Consider the following 18460-nt stretch of genomic DNA (forward strand, 5'->3'; position numbering starts at 1 on the left):
TGCCCTGGGAGCTTAGCAGGGAAGTCACTACCTACAGAGTAAACAGTCCTGCATGCATAGCTCTGCCCAGCCTTGCTCTTTCACATGGTTGCTGCTAGCCTGGGTCACAGCAGGTGAGTGCTGCATGACACAGATGGGGGCAGGGGTGTGTGGCTAGACCCCCATTCCTGCAGCCCAGATATTTTTGCAGTAACTTCACCAGACCATGCCAGTTTCAACTGCCCCAATTGCTGCCTGTACTGGCAAGAGGAAAAGGCAGCTGGACCAACTTGTCCTGAGCTTGTACCAGTAGTAGAGGGAGAAGGGGAAGTTTCCAGGGATATGGGTAGAAGGGCCTCTCCTTGTCGGGCTGTGAGGCTCAGCTGTGCACACCACTCGCCTCCTCAAACACATTGTGAGGCTTAAAATAGAAGTGCTGGCTGCAGCCCAGCTCTGCAGTAAGGGCTAGGAGAGCAGAAATGCTCCCGCCACCCCATCTCCCTCCTGCAGTGTTTCTGGGGCTGGAGACAACCAGGGAGGTGGAGGTGGGCACATGAGGGTCACCAGCAGAGGGACTTTCTCCACATTCCCGGCAAGGAGTGGAGGGAATGCCAGTGCAAGGTGCTGCTGTGTGGGTGGGGGTGTGCTTTCTGAGCTTTCCCTGTGTCTTACCACCCTCCGCTTGGCTTCATCACTCTTGGCTGTCACCTGTTTTCCTCCAGCACCAAAGCTCAGCTGCCTGCACTTCCTTAATGGGAAAAGACGAGCAGGATGGTAAGACTGGGAGGGGAGATGCCCTGGGCAGCAGCCAGGCCTGTCCAGGCCAGTGAAGAGGCCAAGGCGCAGCATTCCAGCTCTGGCTGCACATACCAGGAGAGCAGCTGGTGAGCTGGTGCCAGTTCATTCCTGAGCAGCTGTGGGGCCCGGCAGAGGGGCAGTGGGTGCAGGGTGCTTTACTAAGGTCCTCGCTGCTGGCCCTAGGGCTCAGTGCTGACCCACGGTAGGGTGGGAGCTCAACAAGAGTCCCACCATGGCCCAAGTCCAGCACAGGACCACAGGGTGACATGTGCCACTACAGAGATAACACTATCCCAGGGATGATGCTGGCACCTGCTTTCAGTATCCCCCTTGTACAGGCTTCACTGTCCCCTTGAGGCGGCTGCCCACCCACAGCCTCCCCTCTCTCCTCCCCTGTGCTGGCACTTGGCCCCACTGCAACCCGCTGACAAATCCCGCCTGTAGCTCCTATGGCAGAAGCCAATTCCTTCCCCCCCCCCGCCACTAATCTGCCCGTGCATGCAGCCTCCACCTGCTGAGCCAGCGGAAGCCGTGCTCAGCCAGCCCCAGCCAGCGCCAGGGTTCTGAAACCCACTCTGGCTGCAGAGCCTGTAAGGTGGCAAAGCCTTTGCACCTTGGTCCTGCTGCCGTGGGAAATCCCAACCCTGTTTGGCACCAGGCAGCGAGGAGTCTCCAGGCAGCATCATCTGGCACCAGGAGAGCTGAGCTATCAAGGTAAGGGTAGGGTGCTGGCAGGGAGGTGACCAGAGTAAGCACCGTCCCTGCTGTGCCTTGTTCTGCCGGGCACCAAGGAGAGGGTCTGGTTCCAGCCTCCCCCATTTTGGCGGCTCGGCAGTCCTGCTGCAAGGTCACCCTGCAGCCGGGAGCCTGTGCCGAGCTCTGGGGCCGTCACACACTGAGGGACCCCAAACCAGGGTGCAGAGCTGCAAGGAGAGTTAGGAGCCTGACCCTGGCGCAGGGGGGAGTGAAAGCGGGGAGCAGCAGCGGAGGGGCTGGCTGCCGGCACCCTGTCCTCCTTGCCTAGGCAACAGGACAGCACGGCTATGCCCCCCCTCCCAGGACAGTAGGGCCAGCTGTCTGTTCCAGGAAGAGGAGAGACACTGGGGAAAAGCCGGAGCACTGGACAGTCCTGTGCCAGAGCTACGGTAGCGGGGAGACCCCAGCAGCCTCCCGCTCATCAGGTGCGGCCGATGCAGCTGGGGAGGGGGGGGCCGGGTCAAAACGGGGTGCGAGGGGTGGGAGCACCGGGCTGCAGTCCGGCGGCCCCGGAGCCGAGGGCTGTCCCAGCCCGCCCGCTCGGTGCCCTTGGCGCGGCGGGAAGCGCTAGGACCCGGCCTGCCGCGGCCGGCAGTGCTGGCACCGGGCGCTCCGGGACGGGACCGTGCCCTGCAGGCGGCAGCGCCACGGGAAGGAGCCGGCAGCCCCCGGGAAAACGTGTAAGCGACGCGGCGGTGCCCCGGCTGCCTCGGATGCGGGTGGGCTCTGGGGCGGAGCGGGGCCGGCAGCGCTCGGGGGAGTCCGGCAGCCGTCCCGCGGAGAGCGCCGGCTGTCCGACCGGAGCTCCGAGCCCGGCTCGCTCGGCCCCCCTCCTGCCTGCTGGGTGCTGCTGCCTTTCCTTCCCCTCCCTCTACGCGACCGCCCTGGGGTCGGCCAGGGAGCCTGTCCCCGGCACACGGGACCACGGGGCAAGAAACGCTTCCCCTTTCGCCATCCCCCCGAACAGACAGCTGCGAACCGTGTTTGGTTACCCAGCCCGTGGGAATGTCACCCGAGCACTGGCACGGCCGCCGCTTACTGGCTCCGTCCCCTTCCTGCGTTAGTCACAGCCTTCTCCGAGTGCTGCCTCCCTCCCTGCCCCGCCAGTCACGTGTTCCTGTACGGCCCCGGCGATGCCTGCACCACAGGGAACACCTCCAGCCAGCCCTCCAAGTTCTGGGGGTTCCTGGGGCTCTGCCACCACTCGCTTCCCTGACAGAAATTCTTCTACAACCCCATTCGCCTCTCGCAGGCCCTTTGTCCCGGTAGCTGGGCACTCTCCCATGACCCTTTCTATTTGTAGACTGACCACTGGGAGCTTGCCCTCCCCACTTGCACCATTCCCCATGCAGGTCCTTTTTCCCCAGGCGCCATTCCCTGGCTGCCCTCGGTGTGATTTGGCCCAGCGCAGAGGTCCTGGCTGCATTCTGAGTCTAAGGCATGGCCCGAGGCTTGTTTGCACCAGCCTGACCTCGCGTGCAGGCGGAAGAGAGGTGAAGGTACAGGCAGAGCGGGGTTTGTAGCGTGGCCCTTGACCCAAATAAGTCCAAGTCAGTGGTGCCTCTCAAGGTCAGGGCACTGCTCTGCTGCCCCAGTAAAGGTCTTAGTACAAGAGGTGAGAAAACAGGGTCCCCACTGCTGCTTTTTGTCCTTATCCCTCCAGTGTCCTGGTGCTGTCCTGAGAAGGGAGCGGGTGCTGTAGGGGCTGAAATGGACAGAAAATGTAGGGAGTGACGGAAGCTGGCACAGCTGTGTGGTAAGAAACAGTGAAATTTATCTGTCATGGTCCTCAGGCTTGTGCAGGGAAGGTGATGGAGGATGTGGTGGAGGACCACCAGCTGTGCTGCCCTGTTTTCTGCAAGAGGTCCTGCCATTCCCTACCAGGAATGTCCAGAGCATCCCTGAAGGCAAGCTGGAGGTCACTGAGACCAGCAGGATAGGAGATACTGGGCAGCAATGGCTCCATCAGAGCAGGCAGTCCTCTCCTGAGCAACCAGCAACAAGACCCTCCGGGTCTCTCCAGAAAGCTAGATTTTTGTGGAGCTCTTTTCCTTCTTGAGAAGCCTGCTTTTTTGCTGGGAACCCAGCACCTTCATGACTGTAGATGCAAAGCAGGGCCAGCACCAGCACTGCTGGGCACTGCATAGCAGCTCAGCTCTGCTGTGAAGCTTCCCAACTCTACTATCCTAGGACACAGCACTAGCAAAAGTCAGGTGAGACTTTCCCAGCTGCTTGCATCCTCTGGAGATGGCAGATCCTGTGTGGAGAGTGGAGAAGACAGGGTTTTTGATGTCTGCAGCTCCTCCCCAGAAGAGGGATTTTTGTTTTGGGATCTTCCCATTGTGGGAAGCCAGGCACCACTGTTGTCTGGCCTGCTTTTGTCATCTGGCTTGCCAGAAAAAGAGATTTACTGTGTCTGGGTGTGCTGGTAAACCTAAACCACTACACTGGACAGCAGTATTAGAAGAGCAGGATGCTTCCCCAGAGATTGGGTCCCTATCAGCTGAGTACATACATGTACAGAATAAGTCTGAGTCCCTGGGAGGGTGGTGCCAGGAGCCCCTCTTGTCCCTGAGACATTGTGTGTATGGCATAAGGGTGCTTCTGGTTGCCTCACAGCCCAGGACTAAGGAGAGAAGCAGGCAAGCTGCCTTTTGAGAAGTAACCTATGTTGAGGAGGTGCACTTCAAGCCTTTTCCCATCCCATCCCATCCCTGTGTACCTTGGGGTTCTCAGAGACTCCTTCCTCTGTGGCGTGCAGCTGAGCACCAAGCACAGCCCTACAAGACAGTTACCGTGATAAGGGTGACTGTCTCAGTCTTCTGTCCTCATGTGATCCATCCTGACCCTGAAATCCTCTTCCTAACACTATCCCTGCCCTTTTGTGCAATGTTACCTACAGGCAGATTCTGTTTCTTTAAACCACCTTCAAACAAAAAGCTCCTGCTTCTGCCATCAGATTTCCCTGCTTACTCCCAGATTTCCTGGCTCCCGCTCATCCCCAGTCCTCCAATGGGTTAACACACAGCAAGCACAAGACCACGCTTCGGGGTGCCCTGTCCCACTTTGTGCACTTGGCTCCCGGTGCCGTTTATTCCCCGCTCTCCCTGCTGCCGCTCACTGCCTCCTCATCCTCACGGTGACCCCAGTGCCCGGGGCCTCGCCTACCCTTCCCTAAACCCCCTTACCGAGGGGTGGCTTGGGATGTCTCTCCACCCTGCAATTCCAGACCCTCTCCCACCATCCACCAGCTCGCCACGCTGCTTCCCCACCCCGGCTCCCGCATTCCGCGGAGCCGCTTAACCCCGCGCCCGGCTCATTCCTTCCCCGGGCGCTCCCCGTGCCGGCGGTGACGCCGGGCCGGGCCCGCGGCTGCCGCTGCGCCCCTCGCGGCCGCCAGGGGGCAGCGCCGGCCCGTGCCCCGCCCAGGAGCTGGGGGCGCCGGGCCGGGCCGTCCCCGGAGCCCCTCGGGGCCGGGCTGCTCTGCAGAGGGGGTGGCAGGCGACTACGGGCCACTGCCGCCCCGCCGGGGACTGGCGAACTCCGCCGCGCACCCCCGGCAGCGTGGCCGCGGGGCACTGTGGGCTCCCAGCGCCCCTCTTGTGAGGGGTGTAGGACCCCCCGAGAGTTCCCTTCTCCCTGGTGTGTGTTAGAGCATCCTCTGCCCACCGGTGGACACTCGGCTTTGCAGGGGGGCTGAGGAAGGGGTGGAGGGCCGTCCTAGTAATGCCCTGGCAGCTGGGCTGGTCATGGGTTTGGCCTGCCCTTCTTTTGATGTCCCATGGTTGTGCTCCACTGGGTGGCCCGGGGGCCTCGTTTCAGCTTGGGAACCTGCGGAAGCATGACTGGCAAGGAGAAGAAATTATGAACGGCTTGTACTGTTGGAAGCTGTGGGAAAGGGCTCTCCTGGAGACCTTCCTGGGGGATGTTTAGGAGCATTCAGCCACAGCTCCGCTACTGATTTGCCCAAAGGGGAAAGCATGACTGGATGGACTTAGTTTCCAGACAGGATTTAGTCAGCTGTGCCAGATATTTACACAGAGTGGAATTCCTTCACACCAGCCAGAAACTGTTGGGCCAGGCACAGACCAGGACTGGCATGGCTGTGAGAGCTCCTGGACCTGTGTTTGGAGCCCTTGTCTCTGCATGGTCTCATGCCATGGTCCCCGTGGTGCCAGTGACCACAGGGACTGCCCAGGGAGCAGGCTGGGTTGGCATGCTGTTAGGCATCTTGGCCCTGCCCTGCAGGAAGGGCAGACTCTGGCTGCAGCAGACTCCCAGAGAGCTGGAGAGCTAGACCACGGCCCTGTCTGCTGCCACCAAGGTGCCTTGGGAAGGCTGATGGGGAGCCATTGCTTCAGGCTATTCTCCAGAGCTGGCATTCACTCATCCTACAGAAAGCCACCTTCTATCTTTTAGATGGTTCTTGGAGACCCTGGGAGTTGCTGGGCACCTTGCTCCACTGGGGTGTGGATGGACTTTGTCGAAGGGGGAACGGGACCTCATAGCAGCTACCACCCTCTTCCTCTTGCCAGGTTCCCTGGTTCCCAGTAGCCCACAGCTCCCCTGTGGTGTTTTACAAGTGTGGCTGAGTGCCAGCCAACTTCTTCCTTAATGGCTGTGCTCCATCCTGGAGACTGGTGATGCCAGCTAAGGAGGAGGATGTGCCTCGGGCACTGCTTCAATGGGCCAAGTGACCTTGGCTATAGTGTGGCTCCCTCTGCCAGCACCAGCTCCAGCTTCAGCCAAGGAGACCTGGAGTGACACCATTCGGGTGCTTGGAGTGGTCTGTGCCCCAGGGCTACCTTTTCTGAATGCCACAGGGTGTTCCTGCATGCCACTGAGCCAGGGGTTAACCCTGTCTCCTCTGGTACAAGTGGGACCTGAACTGTGTGTCTTGAGTTTATCCAAGCCTCAGCTTGGGCCCTGGCAGGTACCTGACTGCCTACAGTGAAGTGACATTTCACCCTTGGCTGGTGGCAGCACAGCTGTCACTCAGTAACCAGCACCCAGCAGCTCAGCTGCTAATTTGTGCCATTAGTCAATATTTACTCCCTTAATGCTTGTAGGAGAAAGCAAATGGGCAGCTGGAGCTCAGGAGAGGGCAGCAGCACTGCAGGGAGGGAGGCAGAGGGATAGGGATGGATGAGGGAGGGATTGCTCGTGGAAGGATTGTTACCCAGGAGATGGTGAAGATGAAAGACCCTCAGAAGTGCTTTGGGCAGAGGGGCTTGTGTCCCCCAGCCTGACAGCAGGGACATGCCCTGTGTCCCAAAGATGCTGCTGTTCCACTGGGGCAGGCTGTCCCCACCTCCAGCAGCCTGAAAGGGGGCTGGAGCTTGACTGGACCCCACTGTCCATCCCAGGTCCCATGAGCCCTGTGGGCACCATAGACCCCCTTGCTGAGCTGTGACCAATCTGTGGACAATGGGATTTGTTTCTGCTTGCCCAGCTGGAAAACACCCTGCCACTGCCACTGGGCTGGAGGCGTGTGGAGGCCCTTCCCTGTCATGTCTCTAAGCCATTTGCTCACCAGGGCTTTGAGTGCTTCAGGGGTAGTGGTATCACCACATTGCATGTCAGTGCTACCAGCCAAGGGGGATGCTTAGCATGGGGAAGTGGTGGGGCTGATTGGCAGCAAGGGCATCCCTCACCCTGCCTTTCCTTGCAGGGTTTCACCCAGGGCTGCTCTGCTGCCCTCAGCCCACTAGCGAAGAAGTCACAAGGCCTGACTTTATCCTTGCAGGTCGAGTTGTGCAAGGAAGCAGAGGGACAGCAGGATGCTGGCGATCTGTGTAGCTCCCTGCAAGCAGTGATGTGCCAGCTGGATCTCTGTGCCACAGGTGGCATTCAGGAGGATATTGCAGCTCACTCCTTCCCCACTTCGTCCCAGGAAGGCTCAAGCCATCAGGTGAGCAAGATCTCTGCCCTACCATCTCATCCCAAAATACAGGGCAGGGCATCAAGAGCCCAGGGATCACCATCAGGAGTCCTGCAAGCAATGACTGGAGATCTACCACCCCAAAAAGAGTCTGCCAGCAGCTCTTCAGCCAGGACCCTGCTCCAGGGTCAGTGAGGATCAGCAAGGGAATAGCAAAACTAAAATGATCAGTCCCCCAGCCATTTGCTGACCTCAGCAACAGGCTGAGATGCTTTGTTGACTATCAAAGCATCCACAATCACTGTAGTCTTGTAATAACTGGATTCCCAGGAGCCTGTAGTAGATTTTTTTGCCCCTACTGACTAATAGATTAATAACCTGCTGGCACTTGACAGAGGTTCAGCATTTTCTGTGTTTCCCTCCATGCAACTGATTAAAAGTTGCCTTTTCCCTCTTTCCCCATACTTGCCTTGTCGCACTTGCAGGCAGTTGGATACAGCTGCTAATCTGCTTGCCATTCTATTCCTGCCTGCCTGCTCTGCCTTTTGGACATACTGGCTCTCTGTTTCTCTGCTCTGTGGAGAGCCAAAGGACCAGCACAGAGGCTTTATGAGCTGACCTGCCCATACCTTCCTCTGGAATGGAGCAGGCAGCAGCCAATGGAGGGAAACGCAGTCAGTGTGGGTCATGATTGTAAAGGGAAGAGTGGTTTTGCAGTGAAAAGGAGAACTGGATGGCATGCAGACCCCTGGCCTCAGCTCTGCTGCAGGTTGATGGCCTTGCCATGCCTCAGTTTACCCTGTCCCTAGGACAGGCACATTACAGGGAAAGGGAAATCTCATTGCAGAGGAGGGCTGGTTGGTTAATTAATGTATGGATGCAAAGTGCTTGCAAATCTCCAAGGAAAACGATTGATGTGGGTGCCAAGAGTAAAGGATTCTGGAAGCATTAACTGCCTGTAGATGCTGCCTAGCTCCTCAGGCCCTAAAACTCATATATTGCCCAAAAGGCACCAAAAATATTCCTTTAGCTCCTATGGTGCATTACCCACTGCCTGGAATAAATCTCCCATTTTGCTCTTGCTTTCCAAACCAGCTGTTAACAAACAGCTTTCCCCTTTTGGATTTCACAGCTTTAGTTAAAGCAGGGAATTGCTACAAGGGAGGAGGGGGAGAAAAAAAGCTGCTTTTGTGAAAGGTTTGGCAGCAAGTGTCACTGAACGGAGAGCACTTTGCCTGTTTGTTCTGCCTGCTCTGCCTAGTTACAAACTAGCTATGAGCAGAGTGTACAAATTGGGCTCCAGGTGACGGCATGCCTGCAGTGCATGTTCTAGTTTTCAGAAAGAAAACTCAAAGGGCTGGGCAGCTTCAGCTCCACCAGCATTTTCTGGGAAGCATGTCCATGGAACTCCCAGCCTTATGTAAGGCAGAGGCTTTGCTGGCTTCCTCCCTTGCCTTCTCCCTTTTGCTCTGGGGAGTGCAGCAATCTGCCAACAGCAGCAGCGTGTTTTGGCACTGTGCTGCTGCTTCGGGGATGGAGAGGGTGGGAACGCAGCAAGCCCCCGGGGCCCACTCAAGGCTGTGTTTTCTCTTTGCCCAAGTTACATAGGGGAGAAACATCTAGCTCTGTGGGTCATACAGTGGTGGGCCCAATACCAGTGCTGGGCAAAGCACAGCTGTTTCCATTTCAGGCAGAGACTGTTTTCATAGCTGTTTGCTTTTTCTAGAGGGTTTGTTATTGTACACGCAGAGATGAAGATGATAACGTGAGAGTCACTTGGGAGCAGAGAGTTCTTTGAACACAACACCTTTGCCAAGATGAAGCAAGGCCACTTGGTCCTGCAGCAAGGGTTCGTGTTTGTGAATAATACAAGTTAATGTTTGGGGCAATAAATGAGTTGTTATTGGCTGTGCAATTTGTTACCTTCCCATGCACCATAGAGGAGGTGTCACCCCTCTGAAACTGCATGCTGCCATTGACATTACACAACCCAAGGAACTGCATCGCTCTTGGGAGCAGCCGTGTTCCCTGAGGGGCTGAAGTGCCTCTACAGAGAACAGAACTTTGAGCTAAATGTCTCCTGTCCTGCAGCAGCCAGGGCTGGATTTTAAAGGACACTCACTCTGTCCCAGACTTAGCCTTCTTCACCCCATGGTGTCTTGCTCGCTCCATGTCTTCTGCCTGCACAAGAAAAGACATCGTTGTGTGCTGTCCTGCAAGCTGGTGATGGGTGGGTGCACAGGTCTGTGCAAGGAGGCAGCCAGCAGCCAGTGCTGTGCTGAGGAGCTGGAAGCTGCCTTTCCCTGTGTCTCCCCTTGGGTCTATCTGCTGGCCTCCTGTCTGCCTGCGGTCACCAGTGGCTGGGACGCTGTTCAGCGCTAATGGATTTCAAATCCCCCATCTCCAGTGACAGGCATCTCTACTGAGAGATGTTTGATTCCAGCAACTGGAGGTGTGGCTGTGCAGACAGGACCAGAGCTGCAAATTAGAGAACATTTAATCCTGTACTTTGGTGATGGTAAGTGCTATGCACCCTGCTGCTGAAAGCCTGGGGTGAGGCAGGGGCTACACCTGCCTTGTCCTGAAGGAGAAACTTTCTGGAATATCCATTCAAAGGTAAATTCTATGGTGTTTCTCCTCCTGATGGGGTCTGAGGTTATAATAGTTGTGGCTGAGAGCCTTGTCTTGGCTTCTAAAAGTGTCAGTTTGAGTGGGCAGCACCAGTCTGGACCCTGTGCTCAAGTTCCTGGGGGAACTTTTAGTCTGTGCTAAAGTTGGAGCTTTTTTAGAAAAATGAAATTGTAAAGATGCTCAAATTTTAGCTCATGCTGCTGAGCAGCAAGTGTGGGTATCACAAGGAGAAACACGGCATCCAAGCTGCTGTGGCATCCGTGTTCCAGGGACTACCAAAGGGGCTTGTGGGGCTCTGTGGGTGACAAAATGGCACATCTCAAAGAGGGAGAGGGAGAGGGAAGGTATTGTCTGTGTTGCAGCTCACCCAGAAGACCTTCCAGATCAGAATGGCTTACAGAAAGGGGGCTGAGGAAAGGCAGGCCAAAGGCTTGGATCTGTCATTGCCTGAGAGCTTTAATTGGAGATGAGAGCTTTTAAATTTAATTTGATCTGATATAGATCTTAAATTTAAGAAAAGAGCCTCCTGTCTTACTATCTGGCAGCATTGTCTGCTGCTCTCCTCATGTTGTTAGTGTACCCTACTATCTGACCCCAGAAGCCCATAACCATGACGAATATCTAGGACCAGTGCAGAGGGAGAGATGTAGCTCTAAATTATGGCTCTAAATGGAGTGTGAGCTGGCCCCTAGTTTGATAGGTTCCTCACTTGTCCCCCATGCTGCATTCTAGGAGGCTGCTAGTGAGGAGATCACTGAAGAGGTCTTTTCCTCAGGGTGACACTCTGCAGTGTCATTGTTGCAGATTAGAAAGCACCTGTAGCTGTCCCAGCCCTGTTACCACTGCCTTTTTCTTGGGCTTTGAGGACTTTTGCTTACGTGGCAATATTTTGTAGGTCTGTCTTGAAACACAAGCTTGGTGCTTGGATTCTGCAGGAAGATGTGTGTTAGAGATCATCTTGCTGAGAGAGCGTGAGAATGAGAATCTGCCAGAGCTTTTGGGGGTGTTTTAACTTCTGGTTTTAATTTCTAACCCAAACTGATCACCATCTGCAGAGAATTTTCTGAGGCTGTTTATTAATGGAACAAATGTTTTAATGGTCAAAGCTGCTGCAGGGAGTTTCTGGTGCCACTGCCTGTGCCTGCAGAGTACAGTGTATGGAGAAAGCCAGGAGGGCCCTGTTTTCCTTTAAACACCTAGCTACATAAAAAAAATATTTCTGTGACTGTTTAACCACAGGGATATAAGGTTAAATTCAGGTGCACTCCCCCTTGCTGGGGGACAAAGTACCTGAGGATTCCTCCACGTTTGCACTTCAGCTGAGCAACAGGCTTTTATCACAGTGGAACAGATATCAATTCTGGAGAGATAGGAACCTGGAGGTGGCAGCTGGAAAAAACTAGTCTTAGAGTTTGTGCCTGCCCTTTGGATACTGAATACAGACTGTACTTGTATCCTCCGAATACAGGGGAATCGCTAAGCTTCACAGGGCTCTGCACATTGCCTGCCATCCTGGGTAGCACCACCACGAATACACAGTGCAAAAAGCTGTCTTTAATCCCCTCTGTGACTTACAGAATCATGATAGTTTGGGTTAAAAGGGACCTTAAGGATCATTAAGGGATGACATAGGCAGGGATGACAGCCAGTAGTTCACTAACTCAAGAAAGTTATAGATATATATTTATATATATACATATATACATATGCATATTTGTGTGTACATCCATGTATATATATATTACACCCTTACGTGGTGACTGCCAGCAGAGTGTTTTTGCCTGAATTAGAATGCAGCATGGGGGACAAGTGAGGAACCTATCAAACAAGGGGCCAGTTCACACTCCATTTAGAGCCATAATTTAATGCATAGCTCCCTTTAGAGCTATAATATCTACTAATGCATGGACATAAACGGAAACCCGGCGCTGGGTGCGGCTCCGGCCTTAGGGCTTGCTTTGCTTTCCTTCCCCCAAGAAGTAGGCGGCCCGGGGGCCGGGGGGGTTTCCCGCCAGATGCGGGGCGTGGAGATGCGGTAGGCGCGGAAATGGGGGGAGCCAGGGGCAGGCGGACCCGGGGAGGGGAGGGCGGCAGGACGCGGGGCGGCGCGGGGAGCGCGGCGCAGGTGGGTTCGCCCCGAGGTGCGCAGGGCTGCCCGCGGAGGGGTGGCAGCTCCTCTTACCCCTTTTCTGCCGGGGGGACGCGAAACGGGCGGGAAGCGGGAAAACCCGCCGCCTCTCCCACGCGGGAACCGCGTGGCACTGAAGGCGGCAAGAGGCGGAGTTTAGAGAGCGGGACGGAGGCGGCGGGTTCCCATCCGCACCGGGGAGAGAAGGAGCCCGAGCCGGCACGCAGCGGTGGGCGCTCGCGTTCGAGGTACTGGCTCAAAGTCGCCGAGCTTTTGGCCACCCCGGCTCCTTCCGAAGTTCCGCGCGGCGTTTCAAAGCTGCCGGGAGCGTGGGGAACCCCCAGAGGGAGCCGTGGGATACCCCAAGCTCAGAATTCAGCGCCGCAGCGCCGGGAGGGGCGGCGTGCGAGTCGCGGCTTGGGGGACCGGGCGGCGGGGGTGTGATGCATAGATGCTGCTTTTCGGGGGCGGGGGGGTGGGGAGTGGTCTTCCTTACTACCTGCACGGCAACTATAATTCCACTTTCGTAGTTACTGCCGGGGGGAGAGCGTGTGGTTTTGGGGATGCGAAACGGAGCGGCCAGCACGTGGCTCTGGGGATGCAAAGCTCAGTGATGCTCTGCTGCCTGGGATGCAGGACTTCACCGAGGGGTTTGTGCCGCGGTCCTCCGGCTGCAGAGGTGCACATCCCTGCCGAGCAGTGGCGCGTGTGTACGGCAGTGTCTGCCGGCATGCCTCAGCTGGCGGGTGTGGTGGGGACCCGCTGGCAGGTGCGTGGGCAGAGTGCCATGTGCTGCTCTGCGAGAAGTGCGGCAGAGCCCCCTTGGCTGGCAGAAAAACAGCTGGGTCGGGGTTGCTCCAGGTCCTGCTTAAGAAAATGTTCCCAGCTGGCTGTGGGATGTTGATGATTTCAATGAGTGTTTCTTTCCATTCCTGAGTAAACCGTCAGCGTTAATGGACAGCCTGGTCCAGGCAGAAGTGCCAGGAGCTCCTGTAGATCCCTTTTGTGCTGTCCTCCTTACCCCTCTAGTTAAATCTGAGCCTCGCACCCCTGCTAGATGCTAATACTGCCAGACCAACACAGTCCTTGCCTGTACTCTCCAGCACTCCCATCCGCCTCTCAGGAATGGGCTGTGGAATTGCAGACTGTGTGGGAAGGCAGTGCCGGCTAAGCCCTTGAGCTGTGGGATCACACACAAGTAAAGCCTGTGTCCTTGATCCCAGGGCTAGGGGCTGCAGGAGGAATTTGTGCAGCTGTTTGCCACAGCTGGATGCATTTCCCGGCTGCTCTGAAACAGAAAACAGCCCAATGGCCCCTCAGTTGCCTGTTGTGAGCAGACAGAGTTGAGGGAATTCTGTGAGTGCTGACATGAGAAATCCCACTCTCCTTCTGCACTGCATCCCACCTTGGTGGCATTGTTTCCCTTCACCAGCACCTGCAAGCTGCTGGACAGCCTCAGGCTCCCTCGAGCCTACCTTCTCTACAAAGCTATCTCAGGATGTGACTGTGCAGGGATGTTTTTCCTTCAGTTCACTGGTTGTCTTCATGCAGCTCATGGGCCATTGATAGTGTCAGTCCAGTGCTGGCACCACATATATGCCCTCCAAAGCACTCCTGCTCCTGCCATTGTTTTTTGCTCCTGGAAAAGACAGGTAGGCTCACTCTTTGGCTCACCAAAAAGATTTTCACAGAACAAAGGCACTTTCTTTTTGGGACCAAGGGCTGTAACATCAGCCCCAGAAGATGCTTTGCAGGATGACTTGTCCCTCCACAATTAGTGCAGACAAGAGGTGGAGGCTGTACCAGATACCTGGAGTGAGAAGGCTGAAGAAATTCATTTCACCTTAAATCAGCAGATGTGTCACCAGCACACAGGGCAGTATGGCACCTCCATCCTGTAGTTGTCCCTCTGCTCCATTCCTCCCCAAGCTGCATAATTAACTACTGGCATCAATTCCCCAGCATGGCATCCCTGCTCTCATTATCTTGGGCTGGGAGGTGTTAATGAGCCTCTTCCTCTTTGAAGATGAGCCATGGGCTTTGTTGTTGCCCTGGCCTGACCTGTGTTATTCCTTGTTGTGGTATGGGTGTAAGCCAGGTTGCAGAGGACAAGGCACCCATTCACCCACTCCCGTGCTGCACCTTCTTCACTGCCCAGCTTCATTCCCCGTTCTCCTGGCAGAGGCAGGCAGGGCTTAGGGACCAGCCCATTGAGATAGAGGGAGCCCAGGATCACCTGTGCCCTGTCCAAATGGGAAGGCACCAGCCACTGACTTTAGGAAGCCAGCAAACTGCTTCTGGTGGTTTCCATGGGATACATGTAAATCTTGGTTGTTTTTGTTCAGTGTAATGTTCAGGACCTTGGCAAGTGTTACGGAAGCTGCAACGCCTGCTCTCATCCACCGAATTCTGTTTGTTTGCCAGCACCTTACTGACCACACAGTGTAAACCTTGCTTACCTCCCTGTGCCTTCATGAGCCTTCCCAACATCGAGAGCTCTGCCCTGAGACCCCTGCCAGCCCCGCACCACACTGCTTGGGGCTGCAGGACTGTCAGCTCTCCATGCTAACTCATCTCCATGCTAATCTCCATGCTAACTCATACAGCTGCTAACAAGATGAGGCCCAAAGCACTACACAAAAGGAGCTACAAGCATTTGCAACTGGGAAGGAGTCAGAGTTTTACCAGCCACACAGCTATTTTTATTTGATTGAGCAGTCCTATAAAGACTAATTACTTCTTAGGTTAAGAGTGTGCAAGATGTGGGATGGGGAAAGAAGTGTGCAGATTAGGGGCAGAGGCTGGGTAGGTTTGGTTACATTGGGATGTGTGGTCTGGAGGGTCTCAGTGCCCCAGCTGAGGCTGCAGTACAGTACTGCACCCCATCTCCCACTCCAGATTCTGTGGACCTAGGACCTAGCTGGGGGGGTTGCACATGGGCTCTGGGGTCCCCATGTGGGAGAGGAGCTGTGATGCTGCAAGAGGAATGCGTCTGAGGATTGTTGTTCCCATGAGACAAGGGAAGCTGTTGTGTAGGAATAACCCTAATAAGTCCTTTGTCATTTCATTGCTGATGGCAGTGGTCTGAAAAACATCACTGTTGAAACCTTTTGGTCCTGCACTGGCTTGGAGCAGGCTTCTTCCTGGTCTCACCAGTCTCCAAGGAAGGGGAAGCTCAAAGCTCTCTCTGTGTAGTTGTCATGCACTAACTGCGACACAAATTGGTGCTCAAGGTACTCTTTCAACCTCTTGGTAAAGCCGTAGGTGAGCACAGTCAGGCTTCATCTCCAGGAGACCAACTTTTCTTGGGGCCAAAAGGGAGCAGAGACCTATTGCCTGCCTGGTGGCTCGTGCAGAAGCTGTCAGCAGGAAGTCAGGCAGATTTCCGCAGAGCCTTCTTGCTTCTTCCCACCACACGACTGCCAGTGAGACTTGCTTTACTTCATTTCCTTTAGGACTAGACTGGTAGGAAGGCACCTTGCTGTGAAATTTCCAGCTGGAAATTCATGAGTGAGCAGACAGGAAGATGCAGAGGGAGGAAGTGGGCAGGGGCTGGAGGTGAAGAGCAGGGCTGGGAGGGATGTGGCTAGAGGGTTGTGTCATCAGCCGTGCTGTGCCAAGGCCAAGCCATCAACCTGAAAGTGTATCTGTGTCCCCAGACTGACACTGAAGTGGCTCCAGCCACCTGAAAAGCTGCTGGGGAGAAGGGTGTCCTGCCTGGGTTGCCCTGCTTGGTGTCTCTTCTGCTGCCCAAGCTGTGGCTTCAAACAAGGTCCTCATCCCTGCCTGGTTCATTTTGCCCAGCACATCCAACCACAGACACAGTTTACACCCGTGGCTGAGGGCTTGTTCACCTGGCTCAAACCTGTGAGAGCTTTGGAGTTTTGCTAGACTTTTTGTTCACGGTCATGGTAAACCCTCATTAGAGAAACTCCCCTGTTTTAAGCTTGGGGATAACCCTTGGAGAATAGCCAGGGAGGCAGGAGGGACTGATGACAAATGTGTCTTCTCGGTCCTGCCCAAGGCTCAGAGTTGAAGGAGGTGCCAGCCTCATCTGCCTTGCCTGCTCTGCCCGTGACAGGCATTGTAATTTCCTGGCCTTAGGACTAAGTTGGAGGCAGTTCCATTTTTTTATCTTCCCTCAGTGCTATACTCTCAGCTCCCTGATGGTATTTGCTCTGGACTGGACTTTAGCCCCCACAGGGAGCCCACTGCTTCAGGATGCACACAGTGCATGGTGCTTTCTTCCCATCAGGGTTTGTAGGTGCTGGGCTGTGGCTGAGGATGGTAGGGTTGGGTGGGTCTTCATGGCTTCCCGGCAAGAGCAGGAGTGTTATCCATTAACCACAGGAGGAGACAGACCAACGGCAACACAGCCAAGCTATTATGGAATGATCCACCCTACCCTGCAGCTTCTCCTTCCCGTCTTTACACCCACTCCTTGTGGCAACACAAGGCTGTCGTGTCTGTGTGGTGAACCACATCAGGACATTGATCTGCCAGCATGGCCCTGAATAGGGCTGGAGGCAGTGGCTACGGGGTGCCCACATAATATGTGTCAGAATCCATGCCTTGCAGGGGGATGAGGAAGGTGCTGAAGAACATTGCACTCCCCTGCCTGGGCTCTGCAGCTGGGCTTGCTCCAAAAGTGGAGCTTTGATCAGAAGCAAAACCTAGCATCAGCAAGTAGCCTGGTAATCAATACTCAACATACAAATCTGATGTCCCTCCCTTCCTTCCCTGTGGCTGTGTGGATGCAGTGTGTCAGAAGGGACTGCTTCAGCAAGGCTCAGGCCCTGGGCTCCCTATCACCTGGCATCACTGTTGAAGTACATCAGCATCTACCTAGGCAAGCCCTGACAGGACACCTTGCCAGATGGCCAGCTCACCTCAGGAGGAGGCTGCTGTAACCTTGGGTCTCCCAGTAGGGTGTCTAGAGATGCCTTCATCTCCTCTGCTCCCTACATTAATCTGGGAGTCTGAAAGGCTGCTGGAGCCTGCCAGCCAATGGCTGCAAAGTGCCATTTCCACAAGAGTGGAGCACTTGGTGGCTCTCATCCAGAGTTTTATGTGCTTCCCTGAGACATCCAGAGGATGCTCAGAGTGCCAGAGAAGCTGCAATATCATGGCTTTTTGCATGGATGTAGCAGCACAGGCTGGGATTTGGATGGGATGTGGAGAGGATTGCTCTTTCCCAGCTTGTGGCTGGTCCTATTATTGTTGGCTGTGTGTGAGATTCTGTTTTGATGACATTTGGGCAGATACAGTGTTCCCCACCTCCTGTTTGCTCTCCCTGCCTGATCCTACTTGCATAAAGATTTTCCTGTTTGCCACTGTTTAGCCAAGGCCAGTGCCAAGAGTGGGAGGTTTGGGCTGTGACTTATTTGCTCCGAAGGAGGTGTCTGCCTCAAGTCTTGCTTTGGCTCCTCCTGCAAGATCTCAGTCCTGCCAGGCTGTTTGGGGAAGCTGAGTGATTCAGGGTAGAGGATGCCAGAGATGGTGCCCTGTGTATTTGCTCCAGCTCCTTTGCTTGCACCACATCACTAACAGCACGCTGCCTCCTTGGCTTTCCTCTCGGCCCACAGATCATGTGTTGCCCACACAACTCTTCTCTGTCTGACACAGAGCAGGGATATGGCAAACTCACCTCTCGGCAGGCAGATCTTCCCTCCTGGGAAATGTGGAGGCGTAGGTAGCTCCTCGAGTCTCTTCAACTCCTGGGACTTCTGGGGACGGCTTTATTCCACTCTTCGGAAATGGCTGCAGCTTTGGAAGTGAGCGGATTTGGCACAAGCCGACACAGACAGGGCATCCATCCCTTCTACTTCTTTTTGTTTCTTGGGATTGTGGAGTGCCTCTTGGCTGGGACAAAGTGGGTTTTTGAGGTGAAGGGGTGATAGACACTCCCTGTCTCTTGTAGCAGACCTACTGTGAAATAGCTGCATTTAGCATCTGAAGCCAGTCTGGGATGTGCAAAATGCTATGGCTGTCCAGGCAGTGAGCAGGATATTGGCAGGACAGGTGTCTGACAGACAGACTGCACAGGACCCTGAGGAACCTGCTTCTGTGCTCACCATCCCCTTTCTCAGTAGGGCTGAGACATTTAATGCCAAAAGCAGCCCCTATTCTGAGCTGGTCTACTTTGGTAGCTGGTCTTTGGTCTGTGTGGACCAAAAATAGCCCATGTATTTCTGTCCTGGCCAGTGGGACATGCAGAAGACAGAGCCAACCTTGACTCACCACAGGCCAGTGGTGGCTGGCTCCTGCATGTCTGTCCCATCCTCTGC

At 55.2% G+C, this 18460-nt stretch overlaps 1 protein-coding gene across 22 annotated transcripts in view; it reads left to right on the plus strand.

Moving 5' to 3' along the window:
* Positions 1 to 236: 236 nt before the first annotated feature.
* The window catches only part of SLC29A1 (solute carrier family 29 member 1 (Augustine blood group)), a 34619-nt gene continuing 16395 nt past the window's right edge, over positions 237 to 18460 (plus strand). For 3 of the 22 annotated variants that reach the window (XM_086878304.1, XM_086878302.1, XM_086878297.1), the window contains exons 1-2: positions 237 to 1491; positions 7280 to 7444. The gene's annotated coding sequence lies outside the window, so the exon portion shown is untranslated. Of the gene's footprint in view, positions 1492 to 1548; positions 1959 to 2023; positions 2214 to 3196; positions 3290 to 7279; positions 7445 to 9819; positions 9933 to 12104; positions 12422 to 18460 lie in introns of those variants that run through there. The other 19 variants (XM_086878299.1, XM_086878303.1, XM_086878317.1 and 16 more) reach the window with 15 other exon arrangements.

Source organism: Cyanistes caeruleus, chromosome 2 (assembly GCF_971803275.1).
Source record: "Cyanistes caeruleus chromosome 2, bCyaCae1.hap1.1, whole genome shotgun sequence".
Classification (NCBI taxonomy): Eukaryota; Metazoa; Chordata; class Aves; order Passeriformes; family Paridae; genus Cyanistes; species Cyanistes caeruleus.